The sequence below is a fragment of the Myotis daubentonii genome, chromosome 2, assembly GCF_963259705.1.
Source record: "Myotis daubentonii chromosome 2, mMyoDau2.1, whole genome shotgun sequence".
Classification (NCBI taxonomy): domain Eukaryota; kingdom Metazoa; phylum Chordata; class Mammalia; order Chiroptera; family Vespertilionidae; genus Myotis; species Myotis daubentonii.
Genome location: NC_081841.1, coordinates 198,666,531 through 198,686,890, shown reverse-complemented (window position 1 = coordinate 198,686,890; position 20,360 = coordinate 198,666,531). Strand labels below are relative to the sequence as shown.

Genomic DNA, 20,360 nt, shown 5'->3' with positions numbered 1-20,360 from the left:
AGTGAGTCCGCGTTTACAGCTGATGTTCCAAGGAGAGCTTTGCAACACCACCTGCCTGCCCCTCCCAGACCTCACCCAGACCCGGTGCTGGAGATGGGGCATTGCGTTGGACACACAACAGATCTGACAATTGTGCCAGTTCTTATCCACAGAGAAGAGCTATAGAATTTAATTCCTCCTTCGTCTTTGAGGACACAGATTCAACCTCTGCAGAAAATATGACTAAAGAAGATTATGAACAAGCAAATGAAACCATAAGAAACTCTCTGTCTTGAGAGGGTTAGAGGTCAAATGCTAGCTAAAAATAGCAGTCGGAGCTAAGTGAATATGGACTCTGGATCAGGTGGTATTCAATCTATATGAAATGTCTTGCTGTGACCTAAAAAGCCAAAACTCAACATGTCGGTCCAGCAACAGATATTTTATTTAGTACAAGTTCATTATGTGCAGTGCACTGCACAGGCCCCTGCTCGGAACACGTCATGTCCTCTATAGCACATTAGATTGGTGAGCCAAGAAATAAATGCATGGAAGGCTGAAAAACACACAAACAAAAAGAGAGCCAACTGCAATTTTGTAACATTAAATGAGGAGATACCCTGCCTTAAACTTCCCTGAGAAGCCCCATGTGCTTGCTGCTTGAGGCCCAGTGAAATCACCACAATTAGGATTTATGGAAGGATACGCCATCATCGTTTGTGGTTGGATTTAAAGTTTTCGAATCTTTCTTCAGAATTTGGTAGCGATGACATCTCCTTGGAGCTGCAGCCAGCTGCCCTCCCCTCCGTGCTGCTCCGGGCGATGCCGGCCCAGGCAATGAGGTCTTCTTGGCGGAGCCTCTGGGCGGACGGCTGCAGCTGCCAGCTGTTTGGGGAGCAGGAACATTGCTGCTGCCCGTCTTCGTGAGGAGCACACGTGGCCCGGGTGTCCCCCTGACTTTTTCTCGGTGAGAACGCATCCAAAAGCAATCAGTGGCAGCAGCAGTCCTCCTGACCCAGACAGCAGAGCCCATGCCCCAGGGCTCAGCAATCTTCGCCACCTTCTTGCTAGTCCAGGTCAGGTTCGTCTGCTCTTTTCCCGAGGTGCAGCTGCTGAGAAGGCAGGACGGGTGTAGGTTCCACGTGCATTTCTCAGCCAATGGCAAGCCCTTCGAATCAGCAGCAGAGAAACAACACACTTGGCAGAGTCACTGCCTGATTCTCTTCCGGGTCAGCCTCGCCTGCGGCCCAGCCCATGTAAGCTGGTGGAAGCCGCATGGTGACCTTCAACATCAGGGGGAAGAGACTAGGAAAAACCTACGGCATTTACTGCCTGCAACACCCCAGCCACTTGGCTTTATAGTCCTAGGTTACTTCCTGCTTATGTCCTGCCTATCAACGTGTCAACTGGCGAACATCAGTGAGTGTCTTGTGTGGACATAGTCATGATCTCCCTCACTCCACACAGCAGATGAGCTGTTTACTTCTGGATTCATCCCAGCCTCCGCTCCACAGTGCTGAGCACTGTGCAGGAAATGATAAAGGGCCGGGCTCCGTCTCCAGCAGTCCTGCGTCCACCAGTTGGTGTAGCTCCTGTACATCTGTTACTGCGCACTCCCTGCCGAGATGCGGGATGAGGGGGACAGTGCAGATGCTGCGAGGTGCTTGACAAGTCAATAGGTTTCAAAACAACACACCCCACCTCCCCAGGGATACTTTTACCTGCTCAAACTCTTTCCCCTTTCCCTCCTTATCTGAGGGGACCAACGAACGGATGCAGCTAATGGTGGGGACACTAAAAGCTCAAAGACAGGTGGATCTGCTAGAAGTCTTACCTGACATTTTCATTACAGTCCTTACTGAGCTTCACGCATCTGGGCTCCTGCTCCTTTGGCAGAACCATCCTGTGTAATCCAAATATGCAGAATGGAGGCCAACTCATTCACTTTACACAACGAAGTCTCCCAAGATCTATGCTAAGTGAAAGGGAATAAATGTGAGCCAGAAAGAGTCATACGTGGACAGGGAAAGATGCATGGAAACTGGGAACTGCCATGAGGTGCTAAAGGGCTTATGCCGGAAGTTCATCCACTACACGCCAGGGCACAAAGCAGGGAATGGTCCGTTCTGCTAGGGAGCAGCGATTAGGCAAGATGACACAGAGGAGGTGACATTTCATCTTTTTTCTCAAAGGATGAGTCGATTCCTGTTCGACGATGGGGTAGGGAATACTGGGCTCAGAAGAGACAAATCCTGAGCAAGGACACAACCGTGAAACAGCAGAATCCATCAGGGGAGCTGGAAGTCACTTGACGCGGCTAAAGCAAAGAGGAGGCACAGGGAGAAATAACAATGGAGAGAAACGTGGGGCCAGGTCATAAAGGGCCTTGTAGGCCAACCTGAGACGTTTGGGTGCTGTTCTGAAGGCAAATGGGAGCCATGGGAACGTTTTTAAAACCACAAAGACACATAATCAGATTTTTGTTATGGAAAGATTAACCTGGAAGCAATAGTGAAGAAGGATTTGAGGGTAGACACAGGAAGACATTTCACTCTCCTGCTTAAAATCTTCCAAGAGATTAAAATAGAATCCAGGTTTCTCTTCACTGCCCAGAAGTGCCCTTCCTGCTTCTCTATGCCATCTCGTAGCCCTGCCTTATCAGGGGAATACTCACCAAGCCACAGGGCCCTGTGTCAGCTTCGCAAACATGGCAAGTGTTTCTACCTCAGGACCTTTGCACTTGCTGTCTTCCTTGCTTAGAGGGCTTGTCCTTGGCTCTCCCTGTGACTCTTCCTTCTCAGCGAGGAAGTCTCAGTTTTAATCTCACCTCCTTCAAAGGGACACGATGACCCTGCTTTCTCTTTAATGTATTGTAAACATGTGATTCTTCCTGTTTGTTTCATTATTGTCATTTGCCCCCTCAAATATCCTTCAGGAGGGAAGAGGGCATCCTTGTCTTTCCCACCAACATGTCCCTAGATTCTAAATGAATGAATGAATGAATGAATGAATGATACATCAAACAAGAGATGATAATGGCCTGAACTAAAGCTGAGAATGAGGAGGAGGGAGTGGAATAAAAAGATATGAAGCAGCAAGACTCGATCTGGCCTGATGAGCAAACGGATGTGGGTGGTGAGAGAGAGGGAGGAGTAAGAGCGACATTTAGGTTTCTGGCTTGGGCAACCGAGTGGATGGTTATCCTTTATAGAGACAGAGAAAGCGGGAGAGAGATTTGGGAGGCATAATCAGTGAGGTCAGTTGTAGAGAGGTGGGAGGCCAGGAAGCAATTAGCTATGGGAATCTAGAGTGAAGGAGAAAGGTCCAAGCCACAGACACATATTTAGGCGTTGTCAACACTTGTGGCAGGTGAAATCAAAGGGAAGACATCAATTAAATTAGGGGAGGAGAGGGTACGGGTGTGAATGGGAGAAACCAGAGTCGAGCATCAGTTCTTTCTAAGGACATGTCTCCCCGTGGACAGAAGGGATATCAGACAGTCAGTACTGTGCAGGCTTTCCTCGGGGCTTCATGGGATGGTTGTCCCCATTGCTGGCCACACAGGTGCCCGTGGTGCCAGAGCTCAAGAAAGGGTTTCCAGGGGCCACGTGGAAGGCCCCTCCCCTTGCCTGGCCTCTCCGAGAAAAGAACAAAGGGTTTCAGTCACCCAGAAGGCCAACTACGGGATGAAGTGCAGCATGGCCTTTCACCTGCTGCTTTGAAATTGTGGGCAGGAATCTTATCAATGTAGTACGTGCACTTGAGACCAAGAACCACTTCCTCAGTCTGAACTCTGCTCAGGAGAGTACAGTACATTCTGTCAGGGTGGGTAGGCCTATTTCCATCATTCTCTTTCACCTGTTTATTTGAATAAGGTAAATTTCAAATAACAATCGTTTAAAATCATTAACAAAGAAAGGAGACTATAAATGATAATTTTCTAAAAAGAATACTACAATTGGCTTTTCTTCCTTCTAGGTTATTTTTCTCCATAGGCTTTTCTGTTTCTTCCTGCCTGAGGGCTTCATTCTCTCAGAGCAACTTTCTCCACCAGCCATAGGTTGACTCACACCCAACTTTGATACCCACAAGAGGATCCGGATTTATCTTCCCAGCTCCACTTTGAAATCTGCCCCAAATAAGTTGACTAATTGGCCAGACGTGGGTCACAGACTCATCCCTGGACCAACCCACTGAGTCAGGTGGGTGGGACACCGTGATGGGTTCAAATCAGAGCAGGTACCCTCTGGGGACTAACGGACTGTACCAGGAAGGCAGAGTTTCGGGAAAAACGTGGCTACTTCCCTCTGGAACCAGAGTTGAGGAGGGAGAAGGAGTATTTCTCAGGAGGGTACTGGTTGGGGGAGGGAGCCTTCTCCGAAGACGAGGTGTGTACAAGTGTACTGGGCAGACTACATGCCAAAACCAGTCCTCCATAACCTGTAATTATACAACTGCTTTCCAGATTCCCCTTCCTCCCACCTCAACCCCTCCCAGCCCTCACACCAAATGCTCACTGGCTTTCCCCCAGTGAAAAACAGTGACTCTGATGGAAATAACATCATTCCTATTTTCTAGAATTATTAAGCTTTGTGCAAACTGTGCAGGCGAATGGCACCTTCTTACCAAAGTCACCTGAAGTGAAATGGGCGGAGGTGCTCTTTTCTTCATGAATTATTCCACCTGCCGTTGACTCCTCCATTATTTTACTTCCCCTTTCACATCTGTTGCTGGCTTCGCCCTCTACCACCTGCTGCTCGCTATTATTCCTCCTCTCCTCCATAGTAACAACCCCATTACCATTGAGGCCGCTCTTTTTCCTCGGGGCAGCGTGGGGCCCCCAGCAGCCCTGCCAGTGTGTCCACTTGTTTGGGAACAGTCGTGACTCCTATAATCATAGCACCAGCAGGGCCTCTAGCAATCAGCTGGTCTAATCCTTTTATTTTAGGGGGAGAGAAAATAAGGCTAAACGCTCCTACCTGAGTTTGTCTAGGTACCCCAGTACGTGAATGGCAGAGGACAGCTAAAGTCTTGGTGTTTTCTGATCCCCAGCCCAGGGATGTCTCCAGGAACTGGACAGAGTAACTAACAAAAAAGAGAAACAGATGGCACAGAGAACCACTCAAGCAGTTCCTCAGGCCTCTGACAGAAATACCCACTGTCATCCTGTTCTAATTATTCTTTTAAAATAAATATGTCCCCTTCAGGGACACAGGCACTGCAGGCTCTCACTGCGGGACAGGCCTCCCCTGCTTGCTCAGCTGATAGTTATCAAGCCATGACCAGCCTCGGCGGGGAATGCAACAAAACAAAACAAAACCAACCAACCAACGAACCAAACAACCAACCAAAACACACATTAGTTATGGTCCCTACCGTCAGAAGAGTTTTCAACCAGTTTGGGGAGAAAGGCCAAGAATATTTGATCAGGGTTAGGGTACAAGGACTGTCAGAGAGCAGAGCATGTTAGAAAGCAAACAGGGGGGTAGGTAGGTAGAGACCAAGCTTCCTTACCCTTAGCATCTTATCATCATCTTATAGAAAAGAAAAATGTAAACAAACAAAAACTCCCCAAGCTCCATCAAGATGCCCCCAAGTTTCCTCCAGTTTACTCTAGTCGTTGAGTAAAAATTATAATTATTGTGGAAAAGGGATAGACATCTAGTGCCAGGAGTTCAGAGGAAGAGAAGACTACCTACTGGGCTCCAGCTCTGGAAAGGGGAACTGGGCGTCATTGGCCCCCCCATGTGACATGCAGTGAACGGAGATCCTTTTGACTGGAGGGAACGAACTAGGACCAGAACTCAGAAGGTCTGTTTTGTTTATTTTCAAATAAGCAACGGATGCACACAGTTTAAAAAGGCAGTTAATAATACTATAAGGCTTGTAACAAAAAACATAGCTCCATTTCTTTAATTGCTGCCCTCACCCCAGAGATACTTACTTTAAACTCAGCCATGTCTTATGCTTTTTATGATGCTAGCTTTTGACTTTTCCTTCTACGAACATCTTATTATGGAATCTGAGATTTTAGCTTTCTTCCTACTCTACCTTCCAGTTGCATAAACACTTTCTGTAAAGTCAATGTTTAATGTTTACATCAGCATTTATGTAAACACTGTTCGAGGAGAGTCATGTAGCAGAAAGGGGTCCCTTTTTCTTTCCTACATAATTTTGTTTTTCCTGGAATTAATAACTGCCTCTTTATTGTTACTATTGTTTAATTGGTTTTTTATGTGTCTGTCATTAATTCATTCTTCCAACTTTATAAGTTATAAAATTATAGTTTAAGTATAAAATTCTTAATTTTATAATTAAGACTCTAATTTGATTAATAAGAATTAAGAATTACTATAAAATTCTCCCAACATTCACACACATCAGGTGATCTCCCTGTTTATTTTTTTCTTCGGAGAGCTCCAAGTTCCAGCAATCTTGAATTTCTCTGTCCTCCAGCTCTGATGTGACTGTCTTTTCCCTCGGTTGGATATTCAATTATTATTTTGAAACTTCATCTTCATCCTGGGAATCGCCTCCACTTCCCTCCTGTGTTAGGCCTACATTTTCCAGGGACCTTCTTAGTTTGTCTACTCCCTTGTTTTAGAGGAACACATCTTCCAGTAGCTTCTTGAGAATGGGTGAATGGGAAGTGAATTTTTTAACTTTATTTTTATTGTTGACACTATTGTCTCCATTTCCCTCCCCCGCCCCCTTTTGCCCACCTCCACCTAGCCCCTTCCCCCGCTTGGGAAGTGAATTTTTTGAGACAATGTGTGCCTGAAGAGTACCTTTATTCTTTCTTTGTGATTGATTTATACTTTGGTTGGGTATAGAAGGGTAGGCTATAAAACATTTTTCTTTTTTGAGGTTGTTTGAAGACCTTGCCCTCTTTGTCCTTTAATTCCAGTACTGCTGTCCAGAAGGCTAATGTCATTCTGATTCCTTGACATCTCTGAGTATGACCTGCTTTTCTCTCTGGAAGAAAACAAAAAGGTCTCTCTGGGGCCTCTCCTGTATGTCTGAAGTTCTGAAATTTTACAGTGATGTGTCTTGACATGGGTCTGTTTTTCATTCACTGTGCTGGGCACTCATTGGCCCTTTCAATTTAGAAACTGATGTACTTAAGTCCTAGGATTCTATCTTTAATTAGTTGCTCTGTTTTCTCTTTTTGCAACTTTTATTTAGCAGATAGTGAGTCTCCTGGGCTTGTATCTAGTTGTTTTCCACTTTTCCACTTTCTAGTTTTTGGTTTTTCAATTTCACTTTCTGGTAAATTCCACCACTTTATATTTCAACCCTCCTGTTGAATTTTTTTTTTTTTTTTGTCACCAGATTTATAATCTCCACGAGTTCTTTCTTCTTCTCTTAATGTTTTCCTCTCTTTAAAGAGCATCTTGGTTGGAGTTTTTGGTTTGTTGTTTTAATGATGATTATTTAAAAAATGAACATAGTATCTTCTTTTACTTCAATATGATAGTAATTTTTTTCTCTCCCTGGATTGTCTCTGTTTCTTCCAAGTTTCCCCATATTGCCATATTTGTTTTTCTTGATCTTTCTTTTATGTTGGAGGATTCCCTCAAATAGTTGGTGGCACTTGATGCATGGTTCCAGAACCTTGATCCAGGACACATGTTGAGAAAGGGCAAAGACTCCACTCTTGACCAGCAAGGGAAATGGGGCCAGGTTGAGGATGGGACTAGGTATTAATTAGATGATGAATTAATTAAAATATATGTACTGAATATTCACTATGTTCCAGCCATTGTGGTAGGTAGGTAAAGGGGGTATAAAAATGAGTAAGAGCCCTAGCCGGCTTGGCTCAGTGGATAGAGTGTCGGCCTGTGGACTGAAGGGTCCTGGGTTCGATTCCGGCCAAGGGCACATGCCTGGGTTGTGGGCTTGATCCCCAGTGGGGGGTGTGCAGGAGGCAGCCGATCAATGATTCTCTCTCATCATTGATGTTTCTATCTCTCTCTCCTTCTCCCTTCCTCTCTGAAATCAATAAAGAAATATATTTTTAAAAAAATGAGTAAGATATTTAGAGTCCAGTAGGAAAGAAAAACAGGTAAACAAATACAACATAATGTAATAAGCATACTTTATGTTCAACGAACATTCATTTAATCCCTACTGTATGCCAGGAACTAGGCACTTTCATTTCATTTATTCCTTACAATAACATTGTGTGTTACACATGATGATTCCTATTTGAATATAAGCAAACTGTCAAAAACAGAGTAATATACAGGTGCTATTAAAACTGAGAGGCGAGATCGCTCTTTGGTGCCTCTTTGGCCAGGCACCCGGCGCACTGAAGGCAGAGGCTCTGCCTGGCACTGAAATTCCTGGCTCTCATCCTTGGGCATCCCTCCCTTTTACCTTCCTTCCTCCCAACTCCAGGTCGAAGGAAGCGTCTCAGACCGGGTCAGAGGGAGGAAAGGAGTTCCACAGGTAATCCGCAGTGCTTGGGGGCACTGTCTTCAGTATGGAAAGGACGAGGGGAAGACAAGTCATGAAAACCTTGAACTAAAGGTGTCCCAACCACAGGAAACTCTCAGGCGTGCGGTCCCTTGTCTTTCTCATTTTTATTTTCCTTTCCTTTTTCTTGTCAATAACAAACTTACTGAGACAGTGGCTAGGGAATGTTCATGAGGGCAGAGGAACAGGGCTGGGGGTAAGGGGAGTAAATCTAGAGAGTTTTTTTTTTTACTAAGGTAGACCAGCTGTCCCCCAGAGGGAGATCAAGGGACCACGTGGGTGAATTGGAGAGAGGGAAACACACATGCACACACACCCTTTCTAAACGTAATCAGTTTTTAAAACTCTGTCTCTAAAACAGGAACTTGCCTTGGGTGTCCTGAACCGAAGAGCACAGAACTTGCCTTCCTCCTCTTCACAGTCATCTTGTCCTTTGAAGCAGAGAGCCCTGCTCTTCCACAGCCAGGGCAAGGTAAGTGGAGCCCGAAGGCTCACAGGGGCACCCTGGGACTCCTTTCACTTTTGTTAACTATGGATTAGGTCGAGAAGGTTCTTTGGAAGGTGGTGGGAGCCCAAACTCCCCATGTATTAAGAAAAGGAGGTGGGGGCGGGGTGCAGCCAGAGATTTTTGCCAAATTACAGATGGAGCCAGCTAGATCCAGAACAATCCCCAAAGGAGGCCACAGGAAGGCCAAAAAAAGGCTTGAAATTCAAATTATTTTTGGTGCCTGGGAGATGGAGGGGAGTGAGCGAGGGCAGTGCTAGTACATAGGACCGGAAGAGGGAAGAAAAAACAAAAGGCTTGGCCAGTATCTTTCTTGAGGAGCAGCTCCGGAGAGCACCGAATATTATCCAGAATGTGGCTGGCCTTGAATAATATTTTTTATGACGTGTCCACAGGGTAGACTGTGAAAGAGAAAATTCACCAATTTTACATCAGTTTGGTTCTGACCTGAAAGAAGCAGCTGCTGCCTCTGTCCGTCCATCGGCCTCTGTGTCGGAGGTGACAGGACAGGGCGCTGTGCCCACACTGCTCCTCTCACCCCGCCTCCCTGCCAGGCTTTCCTCCCGCGGCCGACCGTCTCCATGAATGTTGTCCACCCATTTTTTGATGGTTGTTTCTGCACACACTTTTGCCTTTTGGGTAGGAAGGACGGGGAAAAGGTAGGGGGAGAGATAGGACGGACGACACAACGATGAGAGATGGGAAAGCAGTAACTCCATCAGAGAATGAGGTAGAGGGAGAAGTAAAAGGCTCAGGGACCTCGGCCTTCTCAGCTCTCATTTTTCTCATCTCTTAAAATGAAGGACGTGGGACTGGGCACCCAGGTAAAGTTGAATTTTAGGTAAACAGCAAATAAGTTCACTCTGACATTATAATTCTGTGCATTTAGGTTGTTTTTAAATCACCTCACTGCAGTGATGTTTCTGGGTTTTTTGTTTGTTTGTTTGTTTTTTGGTTAATCCTCACCCGGGGATATTTCCCCATTGATTTTTAGAGAGAGAGGGAAAGACAAAAGAAACATCGAAGTATGTGCCGTTGACCAGAATCAAACTCAGGACCCTTTGGTCCACAGGCCAATGCTCTACTCACTGAGCCAAACCAGCTAGGCACTGCAGTGATGTTTAAACGACAAGTACCCACAAGGGAGGGACCTGCCTGAGATGGAGTGAGAGGTCTTCCCTGCTCCCACCTCGCCTTTCACAGAGTCCTCTCTCCCTTGTAAAAGAAGGGGGCAAAAGGCATTGTCCTTGGATTTAAAAAAACATCCAGGGCCAAGACAAGGGACACTTAGAAATATCTGTGTTTGTGTTGAGAAAGCAAAAGCCCTTTTAAACAGATACATATCATTTCACCAATTCATGGCAAAAACCTGGAGAAAAGCCTAATTGAGTAACCACTGATGGATCAGTACAATAATTTTTATAAACAGACTTTATTTTTTTAAGAGCAGTTTCAGGTTCACAGCAAAACTGAGCAGAAAGCACAGTGAGTGCCCATAGCAACCTGCCCCCTCACGTGCACAACCTTCCCATAGGATAATTGTTGAAGGAAGAGCCATTTCTAAGTGACATTGACCTATGGCTCGAAGGAGTTCAAAGAATGGAATGACATTGCCAAATTCAGCCCTGCTGAAAAACAAATTTAAAGTTTCCTGGCAAAGGTGAACTGACTAGAAAACTTCACATCGGGTTTGAGTTCATAAGCAGTTAAGTCATTCCAGGCTCCCCTCTGAAGCCATACGTCCAGAAATATGTCCTGATTTTCCTTCTTTCTCATCAGCCCTGGACATTGTCATAACAAAACTCCTACAGCCCAGCTACTTAGCAATGTGAACAGGTTTCTCAGCACCTACACTCATGAAAATGAGAAATAGGGATGATATTGATGGTAAATGTGCTCATTCTTGCAAAGAGTCAAGTTAATTGGAGGATATTCGAACTGTTACATGTATGTGTAAATATATAGAAAGACACTATATTTAAAAGTCCACCCTCATCCATCTCATTAAGAGAATGATTTCCAATATTTTACTCTTTTTATGTTTAGAGAACAATAAAATACATGTTTATTTTGTTACTAATAGTTGTAATGATGAATTAGTCTCCAAGACTGTTTTAGCACTGGGAGGCTTATGGTCACAAGATGTTTTTTAAATTGTAAAATGCAATTTACATATGCATTTTTGTTTCAGAACATATGATAGGGTATCAAAAGATTATTAAATAAAAAAGATGTCATAAGAATATATGACATTTGGATACAATTCTTTAGGGAAAGTGGGATAGAAATATAGTTCAGGGAAAGGAATGATTTAATATTCTGACAAATAACTGCTTGTTGATTTTGAAAAAGGGATGATGGTATCAAATGACTGCGGTACTTAGATTCTATTGGATACATTTAAAAAGAGTGATATAACCGTTTTATTTTAAAACACTTGCTTGTTAACAATCTGCAGAACACATCCTTTTCAACCACTCAAGCTTATGATTAAAAGTTATAAAGGTCAACTTAAAAAAGTATGTAAAGGGTTACCTTCTTTCCCAGCACTTTTTAGGGGGTGTAGTGAAGAGAAGTTTGGAGCCCACTGGTTTATATCATCTTCTTACTGACATTTCTGCTCATAAAAGTACTTCTATTTCTAGATCCTTTGCAGCTTTGAACAGTTAAAATTGTAGGCATCATCCTACCTGTAATTTCAGAGGCTTCCTCTTTCCAAGTTCTTTGTCCTCACCAGGCTGCCCATCTACTCTAAACTGGGTGGTAGCTACAGAGTCACGGAACAAGGGCTTAAATTGGACAAACTGGAAATAAATCAGCCCCTGGACCTCACAGCGGGACTATTTCAAGACTATGCAGTTACATTCCAGGGGCCGTGATTTGACTCATGGTGCAGTCAGTAACATACGATTACGAGACGCATTCCAACGGACTTCTAACTGTAATGTTTGCTTGTCACCTTCTGACTACCCGGGAGCCACAGCAGGGTTTTACGGTAACTAATTCAAATGATCTAACCAACCCTGATGTGCACCCTGGCATAGGAAAGTGACTTTCTTGCATACCAGCTGAGGCCTCAGGGGGAGTTTCTCCAAGTATTAAACACGTTCCTTTTTAAGGAAGGCAGGAAAATGGATGGAAGCAACCCTATGCCTGAATGGCCGAGGAAACAGCCATGGGGGAAACTACGAGATATGGACTGTAGCAGTTGAGGCAGGAGAGAAATAAAGCACTGCTCTTCCTATCAGAACTAAACAATGAATGGCAGGTCACCACAATTTCAATACAGCCGCAGCGTGTGAAACTGCTTCCCCAGTGTGTGGGGTTTGTAGTGGCCGTGGGTCGAGCGGGTCCTGTCTCACCACAGGTGATTTCTGAAACTAGATAACATCTATTGAAGCACGAAGTTCTGTCAGTGTTTGTTAGCTGTAACTTTTTCGTCAATTAAACCTTTTATTTTGAGATCACTGTAGACTCCCATGCAGTTGTAAGAAATAATCCGGAGAGATCCTGTGTACCCTTTACCCACGTTCTCCCGAGGGTGGCATCTTGTGAACCATAGTACAACCTCACAATCAGGAAAGTGAGTCTTTTGCAGCCAAGAGACAACATTTCCATCGGGAGGAGGGTGCCGCTGTCAACCTTGTATAGCTACACACACGTCCCTCCTGCCCCACACCCTTCTTAACTCTCGGCAATCACTCATCTGCTCTGTTTCTCTAATTTTGTCATTTTAAGAATGCTATGTGAATGGAACCAATCGTACAGTATACCTTTCGGGGCTGTCCTTTTTCCACTTAGCATAATTCTCTACGTATTCATTCTGGCTGTTGCCTGTATCTATAGTTTCTTCGTTTTTTATTGCTGAATAGCATTCCATGCTATGGATCTACCACAGTTTGTTTAACTGCTCATCAGTTGAAGGACATCTGGGTTGTATCCAGTTTTGGCTATTATCAATAAAGCTGTTACAAGCATTCATGTATAGGTTTTGTGTGTGTGTGAATTTAAGTCTTTATTTCTCTGGGATAAATGCCCAGAAGTGTAATTGTTGGGTCTTAAGATAGTTGCATGTTTAGTGTTTTGAGATACTGCCAAGCTGTTTTTCAGAGAGGCTGTGCTATCTTACATTTCCACCAGCAGTGAACCACGATCCATTTCTCTTCATCCTCACCTGCATATGACATTGTCACTATTTTTCTTATTTTAGCCATTCTGATAGGTATTTAGTGGTATCTCATTGTGGTACAATATTTTTTGGGTATCTTTTGAATTTTCCCCACTTTTATTGTGATATAATTGATATAATATTGTATTAGTTTAAGGTGTACAACATAATGATTTGATATATGAATGTATTGCAAAATGATCACAACAATAAGTTCAGTTAACATCCATCACCTCACATAGTTACAAATGTTTTCTTTTCTGTAATGAGGACTTTGAAGATCGATTCTCTTAGTAACGTTCAAATATACAATACAGTATTGTTAACTATAGTCACCATATTATTCATTATATTCCCAGAACTTATTTATATTATATTTGTTCCTTTTGACAACTTTCACTCATTTACCCACCCCCAACTCCTGCTTCTGGCAACCACGAATCTGTCCTCTGTTTCAATGAGTTCTTTTTTTTAAGATTCCACATATAAGTGAGATCATATAGTATTTGTCTTTCTCTGTCTGACTTACTTCACTTAGCATAGTGTCCTCAAGTTTCTTCCACGTTGTCACAAATGGTAGGATTATCTTAATTTTCATGTCTGAATAATATTATATATTTAATGTTATTATATATCACATTTTCTCATCTATTCATCCATCAATGGACACTTAGGTTGTTTCCATGTCTTGGCTATTGTGAATAATGCTGCAATGAACATGGAGATACAGATATTCTCTTTGAGATAGTGATTTATTTCCTTTTAAAATATACCCAGAAGAGGAATTGCTGGATCATATGGTAGTTCTATTTTTAATTTTTTGAGGAACCTCCATACTGTTTTCCATCGTGGAAATGCATCAATTTACATTCCCACCAACAGTGCACAAAGGTTCCCTTTTCTCAACCTCCTTGACAACACTTGTTATCCTTTGTCTTGTTTATAACAGTTATTCTAACAGGTGTGAGGTAATATTTCACTGTGGTTTTCATTCTTATTTCTCTGATGATTTGGGATGTTGAGCATCGGTTCATATGCCTGTTGGCCACTCACATGTCTTCTTCAGTTCCTCTGCCCATTTGTAAATAGGATTGTTTTTTTGTTTGTTTGTTTTGTTTTGTTATTGGGTTATGTAAGTTCCATATATATTTTGGATATTACCCTCCTCATCAGATGTATGATTTGCGAGTATTTTCTCCCATTCTGTAGGCTGACTTTTCATTTTTCTGACTGTTTCCTCTGTGCAGAAATTTTTTGTTTGATGTAGTCCCACTTGTTTATTTTTGCTTTTGTTGCCTTTGCTCTTGGTGTCAAGTCCAAAACAATCATTGCCAAGACCAATGTCAAGGAGCTTACCCACCACATTTAGTTCTGAAAGCTTAATAATTTCAGGCCTTCAATATTTTTAATTTAAACAAGTTTCTTTTCACGGATTTTATTTGTAAAGTCATTTAAAATAATTTAAAAAATTTAAAGTATGGAGCATAAGATGCATAACACACAGTATCATATTTTAAAAGCACAAAAGAGTGTGAGTGAAACCTAAGTCTCCTCTTACCACCTCAGAGGTGAACTCCCCTCAGAGGTCACTGTTCCTACCAGCAAAACCACATGAAACTTTCCACCTAAAATAAAGGCACTGATCACTGTTCAGCCACCTTTTCCTACCCCAGTGCCATCACCAGGAATGATGCAGGTCGTCTTGAGCACAAATGACCTCTGAGAATACAGTCAACTTCTCTTTCCCTTCCTTGGTTGTTGTCTGCTAATCCATTTAGGGACATAGGAGTTAATTGAAGAAAGTCATTTCCCCCTCTATCTCTTCCCTACTCCCATCTCCAATAGCTTTCCAATAGCTTTTCCATTCTGCTGTTGTTTCTAATTTGCTGAGGGCTAGGAAACCACATAATTGGACCTTTGGAAATTAGATATTCAATCAGAACTCCTAAGCAAGCCTAAGAAAGGCTCTTATTAGTAATGCCGGGACTTAGTCTACTCAGAGGCCCTTCCCCTCTCAGCTTCTAAATTCAGAGTTCTGTTCCAGAGATTGACATTGCCAGAGGGCAACCTCTAGCTCAGGGTCGTGTTCCTGTGTATGTCTCTTCAGCAAGCCAGGACTGTGACATCTGAGATCAGACACTGGAGGGTGCATTTGGCTACTTATCCAATTAGAACATTCACAGCATCATTAAGTATTAGGTGTAAGGATACATTTAGCTTGTTATTGTTTAATTACTAAATGAAGGAGGTAAGCTGGACTGGATTTAATTCTCCAGTCTTGTATTATACTTAATTTTAATATAGTTTGATAGACATGTGGAGTCATTATACAAATTATGATGAAATTTGAAAGAAGATTCCTGAGTAAATTACCTGTCTCCAGTGGCTGACACTGAATTTCAATAGGTTCCAGGGTTTAAGCTGTTAATCAGGTTTTATTGTATTTTTTCCAGTGGCAGGAGTTTTCATGTGAATGGCTATAAAATTGGCTAAATTTTTTTGAAAAATGTGTCCACAGACTGACAAGTATTTTTAAGTTGAGGATAAAGTTAGTTCTATGGTGTTTTGTTTGTTTGTTTTAATCACAAAGCATCTATGAGATCTCTGAGGTACTTTTAAATTAAAAACTATTTACTTGTAAAACTAACATTTTTTTTCTCATCATAAAATAACACATGCTCATTGAAAACTACTTGGAAAACTCAGGAATAAAAAAAATTTCTAAAACTCACCTATAAATCTATCAATCAGATAGTTACATTTTAAGTTTTATCCTTGCAAATTGAATATTTTTATTATTAAACACACACATACACACAAATTGATTACCTCTGCAGAAGAAAACAGTGTTTGGAAGACATGAGTGGAAGAAATATTTGTGCGTTCTTACTATTTGTACCACTTGAACTCTGTACTGTATGCATGTTTTTCCTATTAACAAAACAGTGGAAAGACATACATCTATCTGTCCAAATATCCCTTTTGCTTTTCTTTGTTTTGTAATACTCAGCTCATATTGAGAACCACTGATGGAAAAGTCCACCCACTTAACTGACTGCCATAGGAATCACTTGGAAAACTGGACAGAGTTTATTCTAGCTAACAACTTTGATTATATTTATCCATAGTATCTGCTAATAGTAGCCCGCATGTAGGCTCAGCGCTGAGGAAAGGAATCATGTAACTAGCTTAAGCAAAAATAAAGTTAAATATACTGCTAAAACGTGGTCATGGATTCAAAGCTAAGGTATTTATTCCTCCTCTCTCTCGGAATCCACAGGCCCAGTTCTTCCCACATAATCACAGGGCATCGCTGGGGATGCAGAATCCTAGCAGTGCACTGCGCTTACTCAAGCTGACGGAAAAACAATGCCATCAGCACGATCGATAGGGACGGTGCATTTAGCAGGCAGCCTGTTATTTCTGGGGACAGGATGCTCACTCAGTTTTGAGGTTTATGTTCATGCCAGGTTTAGCAGGATAGCCACGTTTTCTAAACTTTGTGACCATGACATAATGTTGGCACGTGTATGTAACGCATGTATATGTATATATGTATGTCTGTGTATAAAAAATACTATAGAATGTGTGGCTTAAACAACAGACATGTATTTTCTCACAGTTCTGGAGGCTGGAAGTCCAGGATCCATTAGGTTCTGGGGAGACCTCTCTTTTTGCTATGTGTTCACATTGCCTTTCCTTGGTGCCTGTGGAGAGAGGGGAGATTTTTTTCTTCTTTTTATATGGCCACCAGTTCTATTGGATTAGAACCCCACCCTTACAACCTCCTTTAACCTTAATTACCTCCTACCTAAAGAAATCTCATTTCTAATTAAGTCTTTAACATATGATCTTGGAAGTGTTGGGCACAATTCAGCACATCTATGCTTATCTACACTAATAAAAGAGAAATATGGTAATTGGCGTACGACGATACCCTTTTCATTGGCTAATCAAGGCTATATGCAAATTAACTGCCAACTAAGATTGGCAGTTAACTGCCAACAAGATGGCGGTTAATTTGCATATGTAGGCACAATGCAGGGAGGCGAAAGGGAAAGCAGGAAGAAGCCCCCTGCCACTGACAGTGATCGGAAACCCAGGGGGGAGCTAAGAGCTGGGGGGCAGGGCAAAGGCGGCCCCAGGGGCGGAGCCTGCAACCGCGGGGAGCTGGGGGTCCCCTGCCCAGGCCTGACACCTCTGCCGGAGGCCTCAGGCCTGGTCAAGGGGCCGATCCGGTGATTGGTGATCGGAGGGTGATGAGGGTCAACTCCTCTGGCCGAGGCATCAGGCCTGGGCGGGGGGCTGAGCCGGGGATTGGGGGGATATGATGGTCCCCATGCCCAGGCCTGAAGCCTGGGTCAGAGGCGTCAGGCTTGGGCGGGGGGTGGAGCAAGCGATCAGAGGGAGATGGGGGTCCCCTGCCCAGGCATGATTCCTGGGCCAGAGGCCTCAGGCCTGGGCGGGGGCCAGAGCCAGTGATCGGGGGGAGATGGGGGTCCCCTGTCCAAGCCTGACACCTCTGGCGGAGGCGTCAGGCCTGGGCAAGGGGCAGAGCCAGCAATCGGAGGGTCTGGGGGTTCCCTGCTCAGGCCTGATGCCTGGGCCAGAGGCATCAGGCCTGGGCTGGGGGCAGAACCAGTGATGGGGGGAAATGAGGGTCCCCTGCCCAGGCCTGACACCTCTGTCAGAGGCGTCAGGCCTGGACAAGGGGCCGATCCTGCGATTGGAGGGTGATGGGGGTCAACGCTTGAGGGCTCCCAGTATGTGAGAGGGGGCAGGCTGGGCTGACGGACACTCCCCCCCCACACACACACACCCAGTGCACGAATTTCGTGCACCGGGCCCCTAGTTTTTTATAAGTTTTATTTTATACACAAATTTCCAGGTATCCCACCAAATTTTTTATATTTTTTATTTTACTTTATTACTGTCCTGTACTGCTGTTTCCCTTATCCTATGAATGGAAATTGCCAAAGTTTCTTCCACTCCCCAATTTTCCCATTTTTAAGGCTCTGAGAATTTGAGCTAAGAGATAACCCTGATGTTGAACAGAGATCACTGAACTAGGATTTAGAACTCATGGATTCAACTCACAACTGGCTGTGATTCTGAGACTATACCTCTCCTGAAAACCTACGTGGCCCCACCTGTAAAAGGAGATTAATAATCTACAGTCCTGTGAAAGTGAAAAGAAAGAATAGTTAATAATTTATCACATAATGCTAGCTCTCCGTAATAAGTTTCAAAATGAGATGCAAAGATTTTAGTCCAATGGTAGACTGATTTTTAAAAATGTAACAGACATTCTCAGTATTTACCATGTGTCCTAAAAACACTAACCCACTCAATCTCAACAACAATAGTATGAGGTAGGTTATCTGTTATCACCGCCTTTTCCCTTTTACAGAAACACAGAGAAAGAAGTAAAGTTACTGGTCCATGGCTATCCAGCTAATTAGTGACAGAGTCAGGCGTCAAACCCTGGCAGCTTGGCGCTCGACTCCAGTTACTGTGCAATCACTATGAAATTGCTTATTCACTTCTAATTGTGTCACTTCCGTGCTCAAAAGCCTTCCGTGGCACTTGATGCCTAAAGAAATAAGCACAACTTCTTAGCTTAGCAATAAAGACCCTCCAGCTACCTTTCTTTCTTGTTTTGTTCCCCATGAAAACCCTTCATCAGTTCTTTCCTGCTCCAGCTGAATTGGACCAGTCACACTTCCCTGAATGGATCCCATGCCTTCCTGCCTCTCTGCTTTGCCTTTGACAATCTCTTGATCTGGAATCCACCTAGTCGCACCAACCCCTCTCCACCTTCTGCATCTTATCTTTCCTTCAAGGTCTTTCTACAGTGCCCTTCGTACATTTTCTCCTGCGCCTCTCAGCCCCAGCTGGTTGTGATTTCCCACAGAATTTTATCTCTCCCCTCCTCTCTGCATCTATCAGTTTCTGGCTTTTATCATAGTTATTTCTGTACATGTTATATTCCCTCCCTAATAAATGATGGGCTCCTTGAGGGATGCAGTATGTTTCCTCATAGAGCTTTTTAAATTTTTTATTAAAATTTTAAATCATTATTGTTCTTCCCTCAGAACCAAATGCATGCATACTTATTTTTAAATATATTTTATTGATTTTTTACAGAGAGGAAGGGAGAGGAATAGAGAGTTAGAAACATCGATGAGAGAGAAACATCAATCAGCTGCCTCCTGCACACCCCTCACTGGGGATGTGCCCACAACCAAGGTACATGCCCTTGACTGAAATCGAACCTGAGACCCTTCAGTCCACAGGCTGACACTATCCACTGAGCCAAACCGATTAGGGCGCATGCATACTTATTGCAAAAAAATTAAACATTGCAGAAATCCATCTCTTAGAAAGTGAGATCCACTATTATAGCTCCTCCGTCTCTGCCCTAAGAAAACTGGGATTAACAGGTTGGAATGCAGTCTTCTAGATTTTTTTCATGTAATAGGCATGCATAATTTTTATTTAGAGAACTGGGGTCATACTATACACACAGCTTTGTACTTTCTTTCCACTTAAAGTATTTAGTATTTTTTTACATAGAGATGTAGCTCATTTTTTTTAAACAGCTGCATAGTATAAGATTGTGTGAATGTACCAATGTTTACCTGTTAAATCCCTTGTTAATGCTCATGAAAGTGATTTCCAGTGTTCACCATTATAAACAATGCTTCAGTGAGTATGTGTGTATATAGTCCACGTACATATATACATTCCATATATACACATACACACCATATGTACCCCATATACCTTCAGATGCTTTTCCGTGGGACATATCCTTGGGCATGAAATTGCTAGGTAAAATGGAATAGAGATTCTAAATAATAAATACCAAAAAATGTGGAGGGGAAAGAGTTTTGGTTTATACCTTTCTGTATCCTTCATAAACGTAGTGGCTAAGAGGCAGGCTCTGGCACCAGGCTGCACAAGTTGGTCTCTGTGTCTCAGTCGGCTCATCTGTAAAATGCGGTAATAAGAATAACTTGGTCCCAGTGTTATAAGACTTAAATGAGATAATACACGTCAAGCAATTAGCATTTAGTAAGTATTTGGCAAATAAGCAAATGCAAGATAGATGGGAGGAAACATGGTAAAAGGTTCAGATAATTGTTTGTTAAATGGATAGGACTGAATAGAACAATAGTAAGATTGAGTAATCTTTCTGGAAATGGATGGTGTTTTGCTATTGAAACC

At 43.0% G+C, this 20,360-nt stretch overlaps 1 protein-coding gene across 1 annotated transcript in view; it reads left to right on the top strand.

Annotated features, from left to right (window-relative positions):
• The first annotated feature begins 8,796 nt into the window (after positions 1-8,796).
• PLEKHA2 (pleckstrin homology domain containing A2) overlaps positions 8,797-20,360 on the top strand; it is a 73,942-nt gene continuing 62,378 nt past the window's right edge. The window contains exon 1 of the mRNA XM_059685355.1: positions 8,797-8,929. The gene's annotated coding sequence lies outside the window, so the exon portion shown is untranslated. The remainder of the gene's footprint in view (positions 8,930-20,360) is intronic.